Genomic DNA, 21032 nt, shown 5'->3' with positions numbered 1-21032 from the left:
GGCAAGAAGAGATGAAATAAAAGGGATGATTTAATCTGATGACATAATTTGGTGTTTGGTGTGAAACTGTTTGTCAGAGTGTAAGTGAAGGTTGTTTATAGAAGTTTTCGATGTTGATATTAGGCTGAACTAACAGAAACGGGGAAATATGTTGTTTAAAGAAAATATGACAGAAAGTTTGGTAACATAGTGAAGCATTTGTGAGACCATTTGCTTTGGGTGTTTTTCCTGGCTACCAAGACCTAAGTCATATCTTTTTTTCTCTGTTTATTACCTCTTACGTTGCCACCTTTCATACACTCTTGCCTCTTAACTCTCTTCACATTCTCACTTACTCTTCCCCGTCTTTACTAACTTTCTCTCTCCCCCTTCCCCTCCCCTTCCCTTCCCTTCTCTTCCTTCTTTCGTTCTCCCTCCCTTCCCTTCCATCCCATCCTTTTATTTATTTATTTTTTTTTTTGTTTCCTCCCTTCCTTCCTACTTTTTCTCCTCCCTCTGTCCTCCAGTCCTGCCCAGTTTCCTCCCAACTCTACTCTCCTTCCCCCCACTTTCCTTCTCTCCTCCTATCCCTCTCTTTTCTCATTCCTTCTCTCTTCCTCCATACCTCCCAGTCCCACCCAATTTCCTCTCCGCCTCCGCTTCCTCCTTCACCCTCCATTCCTTCACTCCCCTGCACAATAGGCCGAACAAATAACAACAGCATTGGCATCAAGGGCCTGGTATCCCTGGGTCTCCGGCGGGTACCTCTCAATCTCCGCACCGCCTCGCCCTAGAAAAGTTAGCTAGACTGTCAGCACGCCTAGTTGTAAAGTCGGTGAAATTGGATTCTTGGGGTCTTAATAGGGCGGTAAGTGAGAGAGAGAGAGAGAGAGAGAGAGAGAGAGAGAGAGAGAGAGAGAAGAAGGTTGAGAGAAAGAAGAAAACTGAAGCTACAGGAAGGGGAGGAACTGAGACGGAAGGGATGGTAAGACGAAAGGGGGGACGGAAGGATGCCGGAAGAAAAGGAAGTATGGAGGCATAGAAAACCAGAGGATGGTGCAGAAGAAAGAACAGGATGGTTAGAAAAGAGTGGAGGAAAGGAGGTGAAAGGGGAAGGGAGAAGGAAAAGTAGTTGGGAGGATATATAAGAGAGAAGGAAAGGGGGAGGGTCTTGGAACTACTGCTGCTGCTGAGTTTAAGTGCAGAGAAATAGAGGAAAAAGTGAAAACAAATAAAAGGGGAAAGAGGAAGGTGCGGAAAGGTGAGATCTTCGTGTCAGTGTTGCTGGCTGACTTAAAGTTGTTGACACTGAAGTTGTTTAGTTGGAGTGTTGAGACTGTGAAAGGGAAGGAAGAGTGGAGAAGAGGAAGAAGGAAACCAGTGGAGGAGAGGAAGAAGAGTAGGATTGGAGAAGAGGAGTAAGGCAGAGTGAGAAAGAGAGAGAGAGGGAGAAGATTGTTGTGAAGGGAGAGGGAGAGGAAGGTGGAGAGAGGCTTTCTAGATAGGTTGTCCAGTCCTTGGAAAAGGAGGAGTTGAGAAGAGAAAGAAAAAGGAGGAGGTAAAGTGGGTTGGAGGGAGGAAGGAAGCTGAATCTAGGAGAGAGAGGGAGAGAGAGAGAGAGGTGGGGGGGGGGGATGAATGAGAGATAGGTTCCGGCGCGAGTTTCAGTACTACGCTGGAGTTGGAGTTGTTGATAGTGTTGATGTTAAGTTCATTGGGCGGGATGGATGTGGCGCTGAGTGGAGATGAGAGCGACAGGAAAAGGAATAGGCTTTAGGGAGGGAATGGTATGGGGACACGAGATCGAGAAGGGTGGAAAAGAGGAAGAGGGATGAGTGGAAAAGGGAGAGTAAAGGAAGAGGGAGAGAAACGGCCAGACAGAACTGGATATTATAGCAAGGGTATGGTAAGAGGAAGGGGCATAGGAAATCACTGAAAGTAAATTATGGTCTCATGCCTCTCGCCCCCTCTATTGAACAATATGCTCCAGTTTTTAAAAGAGGATTCCAGTACTATTTAGCGTAAGGTAATATGAAGCATCCAAGTATATTTTGTTGTATTTAAAATTTTTCCTTTCATTATTTTATTTCCACTGTCGCCACAAACTTTGAACTACCGGTACTGTAATTGATTACCGTATGTACAACCTCTTGTATGAAATGTCTTAAAATGAAACTTATGAGACTTTTGATCCCATCAGTTTTTATTGCATTTAGCATACGGAGTAATTATCGTACTGTAGTATTCATTTTTTTTTTTTTTTTTTTTTTCAAAAACTAGCTTATGTAAAGGCCTCCTGAGGCTGGGTATATATGGTGATGTGTCTGGTCATTAACCCTGGAAGTCACCCGGCATCTTGGTCACTGTGGTAGAAAATTCGTAGATTTAAGAGAACATAAGTTCACTTGGGGGTTAAGTGGACATTTCGTCATTTGTTCTTTCCTGGATCCCTTTCGCTGGGCATTAATATCGATGAGGTTAGCGTATTCGTAATCACATCACAAAACTAGCCTAAAAAGAAACGAACCATTGAACACTTGCACGGACACTGGCTTCTCTTCGCGTCTTTTGATACACATGTATTCTTTGAACCTGAATTCCTCCTTGTCACCTAATTCAGCCCTGAGCCAGACCACCTCTTTGTTGGAGACTGACCAGGGGTAAACCAGAGTCCGGGTGTTTGTACAGAACGGGAGTATATATTTTTTACCCCAGCGCGGGCCAGTCTGGTTCCTTGCTACCTTCCTTCCTCCCTAGGTTAATGATGGCCTGAGTTTCCTGTTGTGAGAGGTGCCTTATCGTTGTGGTTGTTGGAGAGGGCGAAGGTTGGGTGGGGGTGTAGATGTGGGTGGGAAACGGGGCAGGAGAAAAGCAATGTAGTTGTAGGTGGCGTATGGCGGGACAAAATGGGAATGTATGTGTGAGTGAGGCAAAGGGTGGGATTATTAGTGTGTTAAGGGACGAGGTAAGAGAGGGCGATGTAGTTGGGACAGGGAGTGGGAGTATGGTTGGGGTAGGGATTGAGAGAATTGGTGCCAAACTGAAAATATTGGTAGTGGTGGGAGTGTTGCTGTGGGTTGGTAGGGAGTGTGTATGTTGGTACGACTGCGGTAAGGGGTGGAAGTATTATTGGCGGGGGTGGGGAAGAAGGTAGGAGTGTCGGTTTGGGTGAAGAAGGGAGTAAGAGTGTTGATGTCTGTGGGCTACGAGGTAGTGTTGGGAGGATGGGAGTTTTTGTGAGGGCGGTGTAAGAAAGGTAAGAGGTGGAAATTTTGGAGTGGGCGTTGGAGTGTTGTTGTTGTGTGTGTGTGTGTGTGTGTGTGTGTCTGTGTCTGTGTGTGTGTGTGTGTGTGTGTGTGTGTGTGTGTGTGTGTGTGTGTGTGGGAAGGAAGATGTTGAGAGTTTTGTGGTAGCAGTGGAGATGGTGATTGATGATAAGGTGCTGTGGAAATGGTTGGTGGAAGAGCGGTGATTGTTGTTGTGGTGGTAGTGGTGAGAGTGGTGGTTGGTACCGATGGTGTGAGTGGTGAAAATGGAGATAGTGATAGAAGCTAATGTGTAGATGGTAGTAGTAGAAATAATGGTGCTTGTTGGTGATGGTGATGGAGGTTATATTGACGTTATTGCTGTAGTCATTGAGGAACTTCGTAATAACCGATAGTTGTGGTGCTGTACATGGTAGTAATGAAAATGGTGGTTTTGCTGATGACTACAAATGTATTGGCATTGTTGTTATTGACGTGGTTGCTAAATACTTACTGAGGATGTTTGTGTGTATTGTGTGTATTATAATTTGAGTATGTAAAGTTAATGTTGAGTAGTATTGTACATTTATCACTGAAATATCAGTAGAATTGTTTTCAGTTATTCATCCTGTAGCTGCCCTATCCATGCCTACTCTTGTATGTATGTGTGTGCGTTATTTGTTTGCCTCATAGGCGTGTGTTTGTTCGTGTTCTTTACTATTGTGGTACGTGTCAGCTGCCTCACACCCTTGTGTCTGTTTGTGCTTGTATACACCGTTCTCCTTCTCTGCTTTTGAATGTGTTTGGCCGTGTATGTTTGTCTCAGATCGTGTATGTATGTGCGTGTACATGTGCGGTATCTTCTCCCTCGTGTCTGTGGTTGTGTACATCTTTCCTTGTGTACTTGAGAATGTGTTTACTCGTGTATGTTTGTCTCAGGTCGTGTATGTATGTGTTTGTGTACGTGCGCGGCATCTCACCCTCCATCTTGCCTCCTCTTTTATATCAGGGGCGAGGAACACCGGCACAGCATCCTGTTTTCCTCCTCTGTGCCCGTCTTCTCCTTTTATTTGGGCATCCTCTTCTTTGTCCTCCTGTGTTTACCCTCCCCAACTCTCCTTTCACGCATGCACGCCATCCATATCCCTTCAATGGCGTCCCCGTATCCTCCTTGCCGCCATTCCGAGTTCCCTGGCGTCACTCTCATGGTATGGTTCCTCTTCCTGCAATGTGGGAGTTCTATTTGTGGTGCCCATTCCTTCGTAGGTTTTGCTTCTTTGTTTTTTTTTTTCTCTCGGTTTTGTGAGTTTTTTTTTTCCTTTATCACATCTGTCCGAGGATGTCTTTTGTTGCGTTCTTGTTATCTCCCGACGATTATATTCAGCTGAGATATTTTTTTACGTTAGTAGTTATAGCTTTCATTAACTCCTTCGATATGAGAGGCCTTTCCTAAGCTGAATGCAATATAATCGTGTTGGGTAGTGAACGAGAAATAAATTAAGTGTCTGTGAATATAAACCACAAGGAAATACAGAAGCATTTGTTAAGAGAGACATGCTTCACAGGCAAAACGCTTATATGACAACACTGATTCATTGCTCGGGTTTCATCTTGTCCTGGTGTATTTTGTTTGGGCTTTAGTTCTTTCCTGGCAAGAGAGATTTATTTTGCTTAATAATTTTGCGGCAGGCTCAAAGCATTCAGAGAAACATCGTGGCGGACGTGGTGCGAGAGGAAAGGCAGCGCCGGCGAGTCAGTGATAAATCATACACCATGACTTTGCTCGCCAAAATCTGGGGTTGTCAGTTTTCAGGTTGCGGTGTTTCGCTCCATCACTGCCCACTCGCTCCCCTCACTGTTGCTCCACACTCTAAACTTGAGTTCATCGCACACCAGCACTATCCTGTGTTTCCTCTCTTCGATCTTGTAACGTCAGTTTTGTTGCATTCTTTTGGACACCCAGATTGTGAGACTGTATCATACTTGAGGGGTAGTTATAGCATTAATCAGTCCCGGCGGTTCGAAAAATCTCTCCTGAACGGAATAAAATAATTTGGAGGCAACAAGAATAAGATGTAAAAAGACGTCATCGTACTAAAGGGATTAACTAGATTCTTTCTCATATCTCAACAGTGTTTCAGTACGCTTGTTAGGCTTATTGATTTGCCGTATTTTGTGGCCTTAGCATATTCGCATCCCTAATGCTACTGCTTTAGCTTTATGTATCCATATTAAACCGTATCATTGAACACTCTTTACTAGCAGTCGAGAAATATCTCACCCAGCGTCCTTGCCCTTCAGAACCCGTCTGTCTACAGCCTCTTTTCATAGCAAGCTTTAACATCAGCAACTCGTCCACGAAGTCTTCAGCACCTCACGAAGTATTCCTCCTTTACTGAGCACCTTCCCTCGTGACTCACTCAACTTGTGTGATCTCTCGCACTAACCGAGTTTTCTCAGCAAACAGTCACCACTCCTCAGCCACGATGTTGCGACAGGGCCTTAATTGTTTTATGAAGGGCACGAATTGAAGTTTTAGTTCTTTATTGAAGACATGCATATATATATGCTTACGTTGTTTATAGAATCATAAACTTTAATGGTCTGCTTAAGATTACAGTAGGCTACATAATTTGCTATAAACACTACAATGTACCAACCGTACAGTTCAATGAAAACTTCTTTGTAGTATTTTCTAGTTGTTGAAATAGGATAAATCTCTTCAGCATGTACAATGAAAGTCGATTTTTTGTGCCAGTTGTATCTGATGCTTTTTAACCTGTTACGATGTGTGACGGATATTGCTATTGACAAAGCATTCAAGAATTAACCCGGGAAGAACATAGGTTAATTTTAGCTCCGACATAACTTTCCTTAACGCATCTGCATTTCTTCTCCAGGTTGATTAATTTTGTCATGTATTTTTTTTCTCGTCCCCATTATGCACTTCGAAGCTGGGACTGATAAAACCTAATATCACCGCCAACCACCATACGAATTATCTGAGCTAGTTTCCTTGTCAGAGATATGGTAGCTATGACGGTAAAAATAAACCGTAAATTGTGTGCCTAAATAACATGAACGCTTTTAGATTTGCCTTTATTGGTTTCGGTGATTCCCTCATTCTTTATTAATTTTGTCTTACATATACCCCTTCTCATTAACAGGGCTTTATTAGGGAGTAACAGGTTAATTTTGTGCGTAATGAGGAACACGCTGGGGAGGCGGGATGAGGTAGTGGGATGGGTTTGAGAGAGGGAGGGGGGTGAAGGGGGATGGGGTGTTGTGAGTCCAGTAACGTCACTGAATTTGCGTTCTCTGGCCACCCTCGCCGTCGACATTGCCCGCCAAATTAGAGGCTGAAGCTACTGCCATCCCGCCTCATGCTTTATCATATTTCAAGCGACACCCGGCCAGTAAAGGGAATGTATTGGCGTAACTGGCAGTGAAGCAGCTGAGGGGGATATACAAGAGTGTACCTGCGTTGGACATACTGTATAGCCTACACTACTGCTGCTGCACCTTGTAAACAATAAAAAGAAACTGCATGGATTCATTGCCATTGGACTGAACATTTTACTGTCTAAGGTAGATATATGGAAAAGAATTTGACACATCGAAAAAGAATCTGACGCCTGTGAATTTTATGATAATGATTAATCCGACAGGTAGTGATCTTTTGACAAGTACAATAGAGTAGTTTGTGGATTAATCACTCCTAAACTTAAAAGAAAATCATTAGTGGCATGTATGTATATCTGTATAACGCAGACAGTGGATATCAGATCGTTAGAGCGCTGGTTGAGAGCTCTGATATTACCGGGTATATATGAATTTGATTTCTCTCAGACAGTTATTACGGCTTTTCCATCAGGCTCCACCGACACGTCATAAAAACTCCCCCGCTAATACCGTCACACCAGTACTAAGTGAGATGTCACTGGAATATTTCAAGAGAGATGGTGGATATTAGTGTTCAAGTGGCGACATGTGAGGGATGATATGGAGCCTTGTTTTGATGTATGTGGGTGGGCTAATGGGCCTTAGGAACGGGCATCTTAGTTTATGTCCAAAGTTGTGGGGATGGAATAGCATGAATTTTTTTACATATAATTGATAGGACTTTAGGTGATGTATCTCAGTACTTAAAACACGAATACATAAGCAGAAATATATTGCCAGGTTAAAATGAATGTAGTAGGCTATATATCTGGACAGTTTTGGCGTATATAGGAGGTGGCGATGGTGAGATTTGTGGGAAAAACGACGATGTGATGTGACGGTATTGTCTGGCACAATGAATGACTAATATTTTACCATTTTTACTTCACAGTTCCCTTCCGTGGTTATTATTCCTGTTAATATGCCTTAACTGAGAGAAAGTTGATAAGGTTCTCTGCCAATAAAATGATTCTGCTTGATGTGCTTTATGGGAGGAAAGTGATGGACATGCCCCAAATGTGCAGTAAACGCAGTGGAATAGTAGGCGAATTTTTTAATCACAGTCTCGCCCAACTGACTGAATTCCTCCTCTCTGGACCACTTTAAGCACAATTTTCACTTATAATGTTCACTGGCAGGCCATTTATTAACTGTCTGAACACCCGTCAGTCCAACCGGTTCTTCATAAGCTGGGTAAAGTCGTCTGGGGGCTGCAAGAATTGATTAGAGGAACCCTCTTCAAGGTGAACAGTTATTGTAGGTCATTACTAATCCTTCCGATCTGAGAGAGGTCTTTTATAACAGAAGAAAAATAATCATCAGACGGTAGAAATAATGAAGTAGTAAAGCCGGTATTGTAGTGAAGGGATTTATACTGAACTCAACAGAAGTAATCTGGAGACTCCGAACTTTAATTATACAGTATTGGGTCTGAGCGATAGGTTTCAGTTTGTCTGGTAATCCTAATTAAAGAGAAAATTCAGGTTAATGGAAGCCTAAATTACAGTAATGGGAAATCTTAAAATATTACATATGTGTGATTACTGACATTGGACATACAGTACAGCGTATCAGAGCTCTTCGTCCAGTGTTTCAGAATGTAAAGTAAATCAGGAATCGATTTTTACTTTTATTTTGTTTATTTATTTATTTATCTATGGGGGGGGGAGTGGAGTTGCTGTACTGGTCAGGTGATGCAGGCGAGAGAAGGACGATATTCTGAATCTTTTGAATACCTAAGGATATTTATGAATCCGAACACAGTTTACTGAAGCCTTCGACCTGTCTGTCACACAGTTACAATGAGGGATATTTTGATGCTGGATAATCTGTCTCTCTGCATCTTTCTCTTTTGTCGAATTTAACCCATTCAGCCCAAGGACATAACTTTTACATTCTTGTTACTTAAGACGTATTTTATTCAGCTTAGGAGAGCCACCTAGTACTGAAGGGCTAGATCTAAGCCATCGAGTTTGAACATTTTCCCTGAACTGAAGGATATTTTCTGGAGGCGAAATAAATAAATATACCAGAGAGAGAGAGAGAGAGAGAGAGAGAGAGAGAGAGAGAGAGAGAGAGTACAGTAACGCACCGTCCGGCATTATACTGTACTGTAACTCCTGATTGATATGCACCGAAATCAAATTAATTATTCCTATGCTCACGTATGTATATCGGATCAGCCATACTGGATGCTGTGTTTTGTTACATGCATACATACATACAGACGGACAGACAGACAAACATAGACAGATAGATAGATAGATAGATAGATAGATACAAAATGGGTATAGAAACCGATTCGTCCACAAAAACGACCCATTCGGTGTTGCTAATATCATCCTGGTAGTGAAGGGGTTAAATTTTCGGGACACATTCGAGTTAGCTCCTCCATTAACGTTGCCAAATTGCTACCATAGTTCACTGATTATTCTGCCTGTATCTGAAAACTTATCATTAATTAGTACGGCCCTTTTATGGTACGTAACTCACTGAGACAATTTGGGAGGATTTTTATCATTGGAGGCATTACTGTGTGCCGCATTGGTCTTGTCATGTGAAAGTGGATCTCTCTCTCTCTCTCTCTCTCTCTCTCTCTCTCTCTCTCTCTCTCACCATTCACTCCATCTCTCACGATCCCTTCTCTCTCCCCTCTGGTTTTTCTCTTCTCCCCCTAGTCAAGCTTCTTTGCCCAGTTTATGTCTCACTTCCTCCCCTGTACCTTACCTGGCCCTCCCTGTCTTCATCATTTTCATTTTCATCTTTCCCTTTCATCATATTCTATTTTTATTTTTTTAATCTTTCTCTCTTACGCCTTATTTTCTCCGCTGGAACTTACCTGACGCCTTCTTGTTTTTCCATTTTCGTCTTCTCATTTCACCTTTTTCTCTCACCTTTATACTCCTCACTATTGCTAGCTGTCATGTTAGGCTCCATTTTATCATACCCTCATTTCATTTTAAATTTCGTGAATATATACATATTAATATTCCTTCATTCCTTTCATTCACTATGTATTTTTTAAAATTATTCACATCACTAATCCTCTTTTACTTTCTCATTTTTTCGTCTCTTGTCGTTCCTCCCTATCTTCCTTTCTCCTCTTTCATCTTTTTCCCACCTCTTTATATGTAGCAGCCGTGGCTCAATTTGTTAGAGCGCTCCGCTGTGACCTAAGGGTCGGTGGTTCGAATCTACCGAAGGGTCATTGGTAGACATCAGGATGGGCATCCGGTCATAAAATATTCCACGCTTCAAAACCAAAAGTCCTCCTCTTCATTTTATTTTTTTTTCATTCACCCACTTTCTTCTCTCTTTTCTTCTCCTCCTTCCTCCGTAGCTCCTATTCTTCCTCACTTTCTCTCACTTCATCCTCCTGCCCTCACACTTCTTCTGTCTCTCTCTTCTTCCTCCACCCATCCTTTCCTCTGTCTCTCACCTCAACCCTCGTGACATATTTGGCGGCCAGCGTTTGCTTCCGGATATTAGAGTTGGTTTTTCCCAAGTGGCTGATCGATGTTCGTTATCTGGGGGTGGCTTCCGTAGTCCCGCCTTTCCCGATAGATAGGTAGATTGATAGATAGATAGATATTGACTACCATCACGATATTCGCCATCATTATAATCCTTTTTCACAATGATGAATGAAGTGGATATTCAGAAATAGGAAGGAGAAAACAAAAAAGTAAAGGCATCAACACCGTGCGTAGTCTCGAAATTTTAAGGTCCGCCTCACTCTTACATGTTCCACACAAAAATCTACATAATGTATTTAAGTCACTCTCACAACACTTGTGTGATTAGAGACTTTCGTCGACTGTCAGATTAAAGATGACATGCAGTCCGTTTTATATGCATCTTCATAAGTACTTTATTCGTTTGGTCCTGCTTTAGTGGTAACATTCTTAACTACCAATGATTACACGTCACTGATACTGAAGGAAATGTAGGTAACAAGAGCTACGAGAAAATATAGAAGTTGGATCATTCAGGAAAGTTGGAAGGTGCTGAGTAGTAAAAAATATATGTTGCTGAAGAATAAACACGGCAAAATACCAAATGATTACACAATCCTCAGGGAAAATAAATTATGCAAAACCCGGATCGAGTTTATCTCCCCCGGCGTGACGAGGAACGGAGTCTTAAATGTAAATATCAGGGGAAGAGGGTGAGGCTAGACGCTGGTGCCGTAACTCCGCCCGCTAAACACGCGCAACCCTTCAACCCGACGCCCTGACAGCACACCCTCCCGATATTGGCATTCCTCTGTCTTCGCCTTCCACAAACCTGGTATCTAATCCCCCTTTTCTTCCTGATAAGTTTGACAGCTGCAAGACCCGGGTTGAATCCCATATTGTAGGTTTTAATGCCCTCTAAGTCTCGCCGATCTCCACACATGTTGATAGCAGAGAGTTCCCTTGCCTCATGAGTCTTCTTTTCCTATGTCCTTCTGCTCATGCTTAGTCTCCCCCAAGTCCTTCAGTGTCCTGTTTCCTCCTCCAAGATTGTTCTCTCATTTTCTGTCCTTTCATCTGTCCTGCTACATTCGTCACTGCCTCTAGAAAATTTCCCTTTGCTTGAAATGTCCTTTACGTTGCCGCTTCAGTTCGATGACGTCGTATTTGTTTGTTTGTTTTTTGCTGTTGTTAAAGTTTTACTCTCACGGCGATTTTTTAAGCTGGAGAAGTTAGATATAGGCTTCATTAACCCCTTCATTACAAGAGGTCTTTCCTAAGCTGAATGACAGATTTCAGTATCTCTTAAGAATAAAAACGACGTCCTCGGGCTGAACGGACTGTCCCACCTCCTCCACTGCCGCCGCCTCTTGTTTCCCGTCCCCTCCTCCTCCTTGTAAGCTTAGTGGACCTGACAGCTGCCCACGCTCTGTTGTCGCCTGGTGCAAGAGAACACAGCTTCAGCTACGGTGTTCGCTCTCACTTGACAGTCTCGTGGGCGCAATTGTAATACATTCAGCGTAACCCTTTTGATTCTGATACTGTGTTGTTGAGGACTTGGCAGTAATTTAACATGTAATTTATCATTTGTTAACACTCTTGGACTCATAGGACTTGCTGAATAATGTCATCAAACGTTAGCTGGAATAAAAAATACTGGAGGTGTTCCTACCATGAAAAAAGTTATTAGTGACAGTATAACCAAGCTGACTCCTAGGACTCACTTGTAGCTGAATGAAATCGTCTGACGTTCGCTTGAGTGGAATGCCTGACTTATCCACATCATGAGAGGGGTAATCAGGCCAATGTATTCCCTGTCGCTGTGGAGTAAGAGGTAGGAATCAATGTTCAGTTGTGAGGTGACTGGGTTTATTCTCATCTATTTATTGTTACACGTCAGCGCTAACCTCCTTTAAGTTATTTGTTACTGAGAAATTGGCTACATCTCTCTACAGGCCACACCCCTTGGCCCGTATTTTCGTCAGTTAAGGAGGCTACCCAGCACCTCTCTCTTGCCACCTTATGTCGATATGGTCCGTTTAAATATTTTTGTATGATATGTTAGTAGTCTGTGTCTATATAAAAAGGTCTAGATATTACTGAAGACAGTACTGGAGTGTAATTTGCAAAAGAAGACTCAATGTAAGATGTGCTTGAAGCCTTCTAATCCGCCAAGAATTCTGAGGTATAAGATGCACAAGATGTCAAAGGGGAAGATGTTCTATAAAGCCTTTTAAACCAATGCGATTACTGGTCCATGACGTAGTGCAGGAGGCCACACACCCCTTCGTGGCCTCCACTTCGTCAGGTTCACTACAGAAATAACCGTGCGTCACTATGATTTGTCGGTGGCAGCTGGTCCGCCCCTCACCTCGCCTCACCCCACTCCGCCGCTGAGTTACCTGTACGGGGCGTCTTCCCTGTGAGCACACTTCTGGCCCTTGTCTAATACCGCCATCCTCTGCATCACTCAGTCACTTACAGTCACTCATACTCACCTACTCTTCTCACAGTCCCACTTGCTTTAATCACTCCTAGCTCTTGGACCCTTACGTTCCCGCACTCCTGCATCTATCTGGTACTTTTGTATCTTCACCTAACTGTCGCGCCTCTGCCCTTCCTACACCTCGAGCCCTCAGGGGGGCCCTTAGAGGAGTAATAAAGATTTACCAGTTGCAGTTACTGACGTCTGTCTCACACCTCACTTATGCCTTTCGCACTTCTCACTTCTCACTTCCACATTTCCTACCTGACTTAAAGCAGTTCTCACCTTTCACTTACGTCTTCCTCAATTCTTACTCTGGGTTTTCCCACGACTTCCACACGCATCGTTCACACACCTCTTGCGTCTAGACCTATTCCAATATATTATAGTCCCTTCAGACCTCCCAAACTATACTTTTTTTACCCACTGTTTATCAAAGTGTATCTCACTGGTTATTAAAAAAAAAAATGGGTAACTAGAAAATAAAAAGTGCAATGGTATGTTAAAAAGGAAGAGCAGTAAGAGTACACAAAATTTCCTCTGGTGTGTCAGAGATGAATATTTTCCCTCGGCAACTTTCTGGTTTTCATCCCCTAACTAAAGTAAGAGGTACTAATAGGAGGAACAGAAATAGGTGAAATATTAGTAGGAGAAATAGTGGTAGGAGAAACAATAGGAAGAGGAACATTAGTAGACGAAACATTAGTAAGGGAAACAGTTGGGGAAACGGTAGTAGGTGAAACATCAGCAGGAGGAACAGGAGTAGGATAAGCGATGGCGGGAGGGAGTGGTAGGATAAACAGTAAGATGATTAACATTAGTAGGAGAAACGTAAAGGAGCTCCGTTTTGCTATTCAGACAGGCTGGCAGGAGAACAGCCATTACTCCTTCCCGGGTACCCGCGGGAGGGCCTCACTGTCACGTCCTCTACACCACACTGACACAGGAGTAGAGCAAGCGTCGTTTTGACTTTCACCCCTTTGAGTGTGACGCTTCCCTCAGTTAAATAAAATAGTTAGCATTTTCACTACAGTAAAATTCCAGAGTTTGGTTGGAACACTCAAATAAGAGTTAACGATATTTTTGTCTATTTTCTTGTGTCCATGTTTTTTTTTTTTTAACTTGCTGTTTCATCAGCTTGTGTGCAGTAAATTTGTATATTAAAGACTTATTCTATGGCATCCAGTTCTACACAGTCTCACTCGAATATTCTGAAATCATTTTGTATGTACCCACTCGCACGTACAGCCTCACGAACCATTCACCTCGCCTCTTGCTTGCACTGTAAATTTAGTGACGTGGCGGCTGGCATAAACCCAGAGATTAGATAAGTAAAAACGGAGCAAGGGAAGGAAAATTAATCCGATGAACCTGAGTCACTTGGTAAACTTTTTAACCAGTATTTAATGAGTCAGGCGTTACCCTCCTTTGCCTCTCACTCCCTGACCTCATTCCCCTGCCTCTCCTCTCCCCATTGACCTCCTTATCTCCTTCCCTGTCCTTTCTCCAGCCATTCCCTTCTTTCCTTCCCACCTCATGTTTCCCGATCTTGCCCCCTTTTCCTCCCCTCCCTGTTTTATCCCCTCTTACCGTCTCACCTCTTGCCATGTATTCCTCCCTGTTGCCGTTTCCTCCCCTGTGTTCCCCTCTCTTTTACCAGCCTTCTATCCTCCTTGCCTTTCCCATCACTACACCTTCTTCCTCACTCTCCCTTCTCACTCCATTTCTCCCCTCCTCCTCCTCGTTCCTTTTCCCTTTTCTTTACGTCCTCCTTACTTTTCTACCTTATCCCTTCTAGACCTTGCCCCCCTTTCCATTGTTGACTTCATCCACTCCCAGCACCCCTCATTCCTTTCCTCCCGTTCTCTTATCCCTCCCCTCTACTCCCTTCATCCCTTTTCCACACGCCCCATCCCTCTCCTCTTCTCCCCCCATCCCCTTCCCGTCCATAAATCCACTTTGTTTAGGAAGTTTCCCATAATAAGCAAGAGAACCTCAGCTGCTGCGGGGTTATGAGGTTGTGTTGTCTATTATACTTTAGGCTTTAGCTTCGTGGCTGTGTGTAGTTGTGACATTAAGTGGGCTATTGTTTCTAGGGAGATTATAATGAGTTTTTGGCTGGCTTGATGTCGTGTTGGCTGTGTAGAATAGTTGCGACATTTATCTGGCTGTTGTTTCCATAGATAGGGAGATTGCAATGGATCGTTGACTTATTCTTTTCCGTCTTGGAGGTAAGAGTTGACATTTATATTTTTACTAGAGAGAGTGAAATATTATAATCTTAATTTTCTTTTATCCAAGCGATTGTGATATCTGACTCTTGGTGGAGATTATAATGATTTATAAGTTATATGGTTATTTGCATTTGTGTTTCGAGTTATATTATTGACTTTTTCTTTGGGAGGGGGGGTTGTTGATTGGGTATAGAGATTATGACTTTTATTTGGCGGTGTTTCCAGGGAGAGTAAATTTTTAGTATTGTGCAGGCATTGTAATGAAGTTTATGTAGTGTTTATGGTGTCATCCGTATATTTTTCCTCTCATTGTCTTTTGACGGTTTGGAATGAAGGTGGCAATTGGGTTATGTGGTTGTCGTGGCAGTTGCTATTAAGGGTAGTGTGTATATAACTTTGGGGCAGTGGAATATAGTCTCCCGGATTCTTTTTCACTACACTTCGTCTCCTCTCATTTAAGTAAGTTAGGTAGCAGCAGGAATAAACTAAAAAAAATATATACGTCATTAGATTGAAGGGGTTGGCAAGTAGGAGCCTATACTTCAGCGTAGGGAGGGTCGGCAGAGAGGACAGACCAGGGTGTTTAGGAGTTATGCCCTCTCCTTGTTTTTACTTTTTATTCCCAGAAGTTTGTGCGACATAGAGTTTAATCTTGTGTTTATTCGGCTTGTAGTGTTGTTTTTTTTTTTTTTTGTGTTTTTTTTTGTTTTTTACTGGATAGTTAACTCGAGCTATATGTGGTTTATTTTTTTCCCTTGAGTTACCAGGGTGAGCGATGCAGGGGCTGGTCGTGTTTACAGTTGTCTCGGGCCAGTTAATGTTTCTATGATGTCGCATTTGCGTCGCTTCCTTCTGCTTACCGTCGTTCTTGACTTTGAAGCGTCTGCGTTATGATTCTTGTAGATGCAGAGGCTGTTTTTACGAGTGGTCGCTGTGAACGAAGTTGGATGACAAGCTATTTTTCTGGGGTGACATTTGGGCCCGTATTTTTATTCCCTTGTATCTACCTTTGTCTTCACTTATACAGCTACCAAACATTTCACAATTAAGTCAGAGTTGATATTAAAGTGAAAAAGATAAGAAAAACGAGACGATCTTTGATAATAGTTAACTGTTATAGAGACTTCTTTATCGTCAACATTGGTGAGGATATTCTATAAATATAGGGTTTTTCTTGTCGCCATGTTGTTGGCTGGCTGGGACTGGAGATTATATGCTTTTGGGATTTGGAGATTTGCTAGTTCCTCTTCCTCACCCGTTTATATCACATTTTACACCTTGATAGTGTCTCTTCTGTTGCTGATGTTTGTATATTTACATACTTTGCATAAATAACATTCAAGGGAATATTAACAAGGCATTTACAGAAACAGCTAACGTAAAAGAGAATATAAACAAGGAATAAACATAAATAGCTAACGTACAGGAGAATACGTACGTGGCATATGCAAAAATAAAGTCGTAAGGAAGGGGTGCTAGAGAGGCATCTAAGACAAAGAATACGGTCTTGGGAGTGACTCGGGAACAGAAGGTTAGTGCCTCTTTCGTGCCAGAGTCGTGTTGCTATGTAAGTGTACCGCCGCCTGGCAACTTTACTGGCCTAGTTGTGCTTGCCGAAATAAAAACACTTGCATCCCGGCCACGAAGGGGAAGTTGCCAACCAAAGGGGTATGGGAAAAGAAGGAGAAAGAGGACAAGAAAGAGAGGAAACAGGGGGAGGGGGAAGAGTATGGGAATGGAAGGGAGAAAAAAGAGGAGGAAATGGGGGAACAGTATGAGATGAGAAGTGAGAAGAGAAGGAAGAAGTAAAGGAAACTATAGGGAGGAGTATGGGAAGAGAAGGGGGGTTAAGGAGAAAGAAGGAGAGGAAAAAGGGTAGAAATATGTGTCACTGGCTTTCACGGCACTTCCCTGACTCCGCTGTATCACGCCTCGCTAATGGCCCGGGCATTTGAGACTCCCGCTAACTTGGTGCGCTAACGAATGCTTCAGGTCGGCTGTTAAATCATGCGTTATGGCTCGGCAAGATTTCAGATGCCGCCTCCCCCTCTTCCGGATCTTCTGAGGCTGCCGGGGTTCTGTATGTCTTGCAGGAGGTTTCATGGTGCGTCTCTAGCTTGTCTTCGCCTCCTTTCCTGACTGTGAAGCATAAAGTCAGTCAGGAAACAGATATCGTTGGATTGTAGAACATTTCATTTTAACATAATCCTAGCTCATACTCCCAGCTCTCATTCTCAGCTGAATATAATCTTCTGATGTAAGTTTGTGCGGAATATTAGTTATCCCGCCCATGAGAGAATTAATTGTGACAGTAAACACAGGTTACAAAGACTCATTCTTGACTGAAGCCAGTTAACTGGTGTTTTCTGGAAAAGAATACTAGAGGTGTACCGTCCATGAAAGGAATGAACAGTGTATAGGAAAAGCCAGGTAAGACATTAAATTCCGGGAATGAGAGCAAAATACTGGCTAATGAGAAGTCGTAGGTTCGCGTTGTTGATGACTATTTTGGAAAGTAACATCAAAAACCGCCCCGGGAAGTTGCGGCCGCGGGAATTATGACCTCCACTAATGTCTTATTAAAGAGGTATTTTTCGTGTCCGTCCGAGAGGATCCGACTCCTAGTGGCCTGTTGCCGTTGATGTGTTCACCTGTCCCACAAAAACCCGGATGCGTGGAGCAGAGCAACACTTAGTGAGTTACAGCTCAGCACCTCGCCTCATCACCCACACCACAGTCATGTTTCATTTTAATGTTACATGAGTGTATCATTTGTTAAAGACTTTTTCTGCATAGAAATTAAAAGTCTTCCACAATAACTATCAGCCCTTGAAACTCGTATATCTGCGTAATGTCTAGTGGTAAAAATCACTGATGAGAGTAACGACCTTTTCTTGAGCGCCCGAGTTAAAAGAAAAAAAGAGTTACAAGATTTTGGATGGTGTAAACCACCAGGACCGTAGGCTGGTTGTGGACTTTTCTTTGCTCTGGGCTAGGCAGTTCGCTAACACATCGTCTGGTTCCTCCACTTCGGAGACTTTGAGACTAGAATTATTAATTCTTGTGTGTGTGTGTGTGTGTGTGTGTGTGTGTGTGTGTGTGTGTGTGTGTGTGTGTGTGTGTGTGTGTATTCTTACTTATTCATACCAGTGAATAATTAGTTGTACTCGTCTTAAAGGCAGCCTTCGGCAGCCTCGAACGAAAGCCGCCTTGGGCGGCATCCTATGTCAAGACAATTCCTGTTTTCAGTCGATAGGTAACAAATTTGAATTACTCATGCCGTGAGCGAGACTGAGCGAAGATTTTCCCTTATTTTTATCCTGCTGGGACACCCGTTGAGAGAGAGAGAGAGAGAGAGAGAGAGAGAGAGAGAGAGAGAGAGAGAGAGAGAGAGGCAGGATAGTAGTGTTTGCTATTATACTAAATTTACTAGAGCCTTATAGTGTACAATTTAGGAGTATAAGGAGGAAAGAAGTAGAGGCATGAGAGTGATAATACAACAAACACGTAACTCTGCTTTCTTCTGTCATGCTGGTAATTTCATTGCCGGATCAAGAACGAATCCATCCCCTCCACTAAAATCAAATACTAATGTTGAAACAAAAGGCCAGAAATGAGTCATACCTCGGGAACCGGTGGCCCGATTGGACTGGAAATTGTTTTATTCTTCACGTTAGAACATTATAATGATACCTTGCTCTAGCAAAAACTACGCTACGTCGTTCCGTTTTTGTTGTGTTACGGCAGCAAACAAACATACCGAAATCGGATCATTATAATACAGATTTCGCAGTGTTTTCCCAAATTAGATCACGAATCTCACAGAAAATATATTCTTACTATTATACTCAGTCACTAAGTAATTTAGAATCAACTACCTTTTGGCAGTGATACATCTAGATTAAGTTTCATATCGATAAAAGGAAATTTATTTGATTTCCATCTTATCGTCTGAGGAGGCTGTCAGATACAAGCGTATGAAATGCACAAACCATGTCAGTTACATGGCAAATATTACCTCTCTCCTCCTGCTCCCCCGCCAGTCGTGATCATTACATAATAGCCATTGTAAGAAACATGAGGGGGCGGGCCAGTCTACCCAGGGGACATTATTATACAGGCAGGCGCGACTTAAAGCGACATGTGGAAGGGGACAACAGGAGGCCGCGGGATGGAGTGTGTATCCAAGGTGACCTAGAGGGCCGATATAACCCCCTGGCCCTTGTTTATGTGACTTTCAATCGGTGGTTTAAGCGTCAAGCCGACCATAAGTGGCGCTCCGAGCATCAACACCCTCACCAGAACGATTTGCGCTGCAGACCCGATTTTTTCCCCTTAAATTCACTGATTTTATGATGCCTCAGTAAGTTAGTGGACCTCTGTACGTTTGGCAATCATAAGTCTCATATATTGCCTTGATATTTCATCTTGAGAAAGCTAAACCAATAAACTAGATAATTTAATTTATTCACATGATAGCAATAGAACAGTTATATCGTTGTCTTTCTCATTTACCTTTAAGGACACTTATTTTTTCGTATTATCGGAGAGCATCCCGTTTAGCAATCAATGTATTTATTTTAATGGTTTCACATACCCATGGGCTAAATTGCGTGTCATATATAAGTTACAGAGAGAACGTTATAATCAAGGCATTTTCTAGTGGGGTTGTATTCATTCTCCGGTCAGGGCAGGGATTATTTTTGTTAAGGATCGTTTGGAGACTTGGTGGTCATTATCCCCCTTCCCCCCACCGCCCCTCTTCCACCCCTTCGCCCCTTCCACTGCCCTCCCCTTCCCTCCCTTCCCCTTCCCCCAGCACCCCGTCTGGCTTTTATCTCTCGAGTTTTGCACCTTCCCGGAAATTATTACAGGTGTCCTCGTGTGAGTCTTGGGAATAACTGGAAATATTTTTGTATATTTTCTTTGGAATCATGCGAACCGAGGAAGGAAATTGGTCTGGGAATTATTTTGCCTTTTTGCATAATTCTTTTTGACGAGACTGGAATGTTGGATTATGCTTAGTTGGCGAGTTTTATCTCTCTCTCTCTCTCTCTCTCTCTCTCTCTCTCTCTCTCTCTCTCTCTCTCTCTCTCTCTCTCCTCTTCTTTCCCTCCTTCTCTCTCTCTCTCTCTCTCTCTCTCTCTCTCTCTCTCTCTCTCTCCTCATCTCTCCTCTTCTTTCTCTCCTTCTCTCTCTCTCTCTCTCTCTCTCTCTCTCTCTCTCTCTCTCTCTCTCTCTCTCTCTCTCTCTCTCTCTCTCTCTCTCTCTCTTTTTTCTTCTTCTCTTCTCTTCTCTTCTTTCCCTTCTCCTTTTGTTCCCTCTAATCTCCACCTTTGCACCCTGCGTTTCCTCCTCCTTTGTTCGCTTTTCCCTCTCCATTGCTCTCCTGGCACTTCTCCTTCTTCTAATCCCTTTCTCAGTATCATTCTCTGCTTCGTTCTCTGTGTCTTACTTTTTTACTCTGACACTCGCCGTTTCTTCCTTCTTCCTTCACCGATTCTTCTGTTGTTCTTCGTGTTTGTCTTCTAGCTCCTTTTTTCGGTCTCTCCCTCCCTGGCTGACTTTCCTTCCCCATTCCCTCCGTTTCTCTCCCCTCATCTCTTTCTCTCTCTGCGACCCTTCCCTTTTTCCCTTTGTCCTCCATGCCCTCTCTCATTCTCTTTTTCTCTCTCCCCCATTTTCGTCCCTCTTCTGCCTCTCAGTCTATCCTTCCCTGGCTGACTCTCCTTTCCTATTCTCATCCCTCATCCCTCCTTCTGTCTCCCACCTTTTCAAAACTCTTTTCCTGTGTCCTTCATGCGTCTCACGATTTCTCTTTTTTTCTTCCTCTCTCTCTCACCCCTCTCTCTCTTCTCCCTTTCTTGCCTCTAACCTCCCACCCTCTCGCATCCCCATCTCTCCCTTTTTGCTCTGTATCTCCTTCCCTCCAGCTTCCCCATCTCTCCCTTTTTGCTCTATATCTCCCTCCCTCCAGCTTCCCCATCTCTCCCTTTTTCCGCAATACAGTATCTCCATCTTCTTCCCATCTCCCTCTTTCCTCCAGCTCATCCCTCAACCTCCCTTCCTCTCACTTCCTCCTTTCTTCCCTTTTCCTCTCTATCTCCCTCTTCCTGTTTCATAATACACCTTCTCTGTTCTTCCTTCTCCTCTCCTTCCTCTCCCTTCCTTCCTTCTTCTCCCTTCCTTCCTT

Source organism: Coenobita brevimanus, chromosome 66, assembly GCF_032717465.1.
Source record: "Coenobita brevimanus isolate Jiangsu-jjx chromosome 66, ASM3271746v2, whole genome shotgun sequence".
NCBI lineage: Eukaryota > Metazoa > Arthropoda > Malacostraca > Decapoda > Coenobitidae > Coenobita > Coenobita brevimanus.
The sequence above is the reverse complement of the archived record's forward strand: the minus strand, read 5'-3'. Positions refer to the sequence as shown.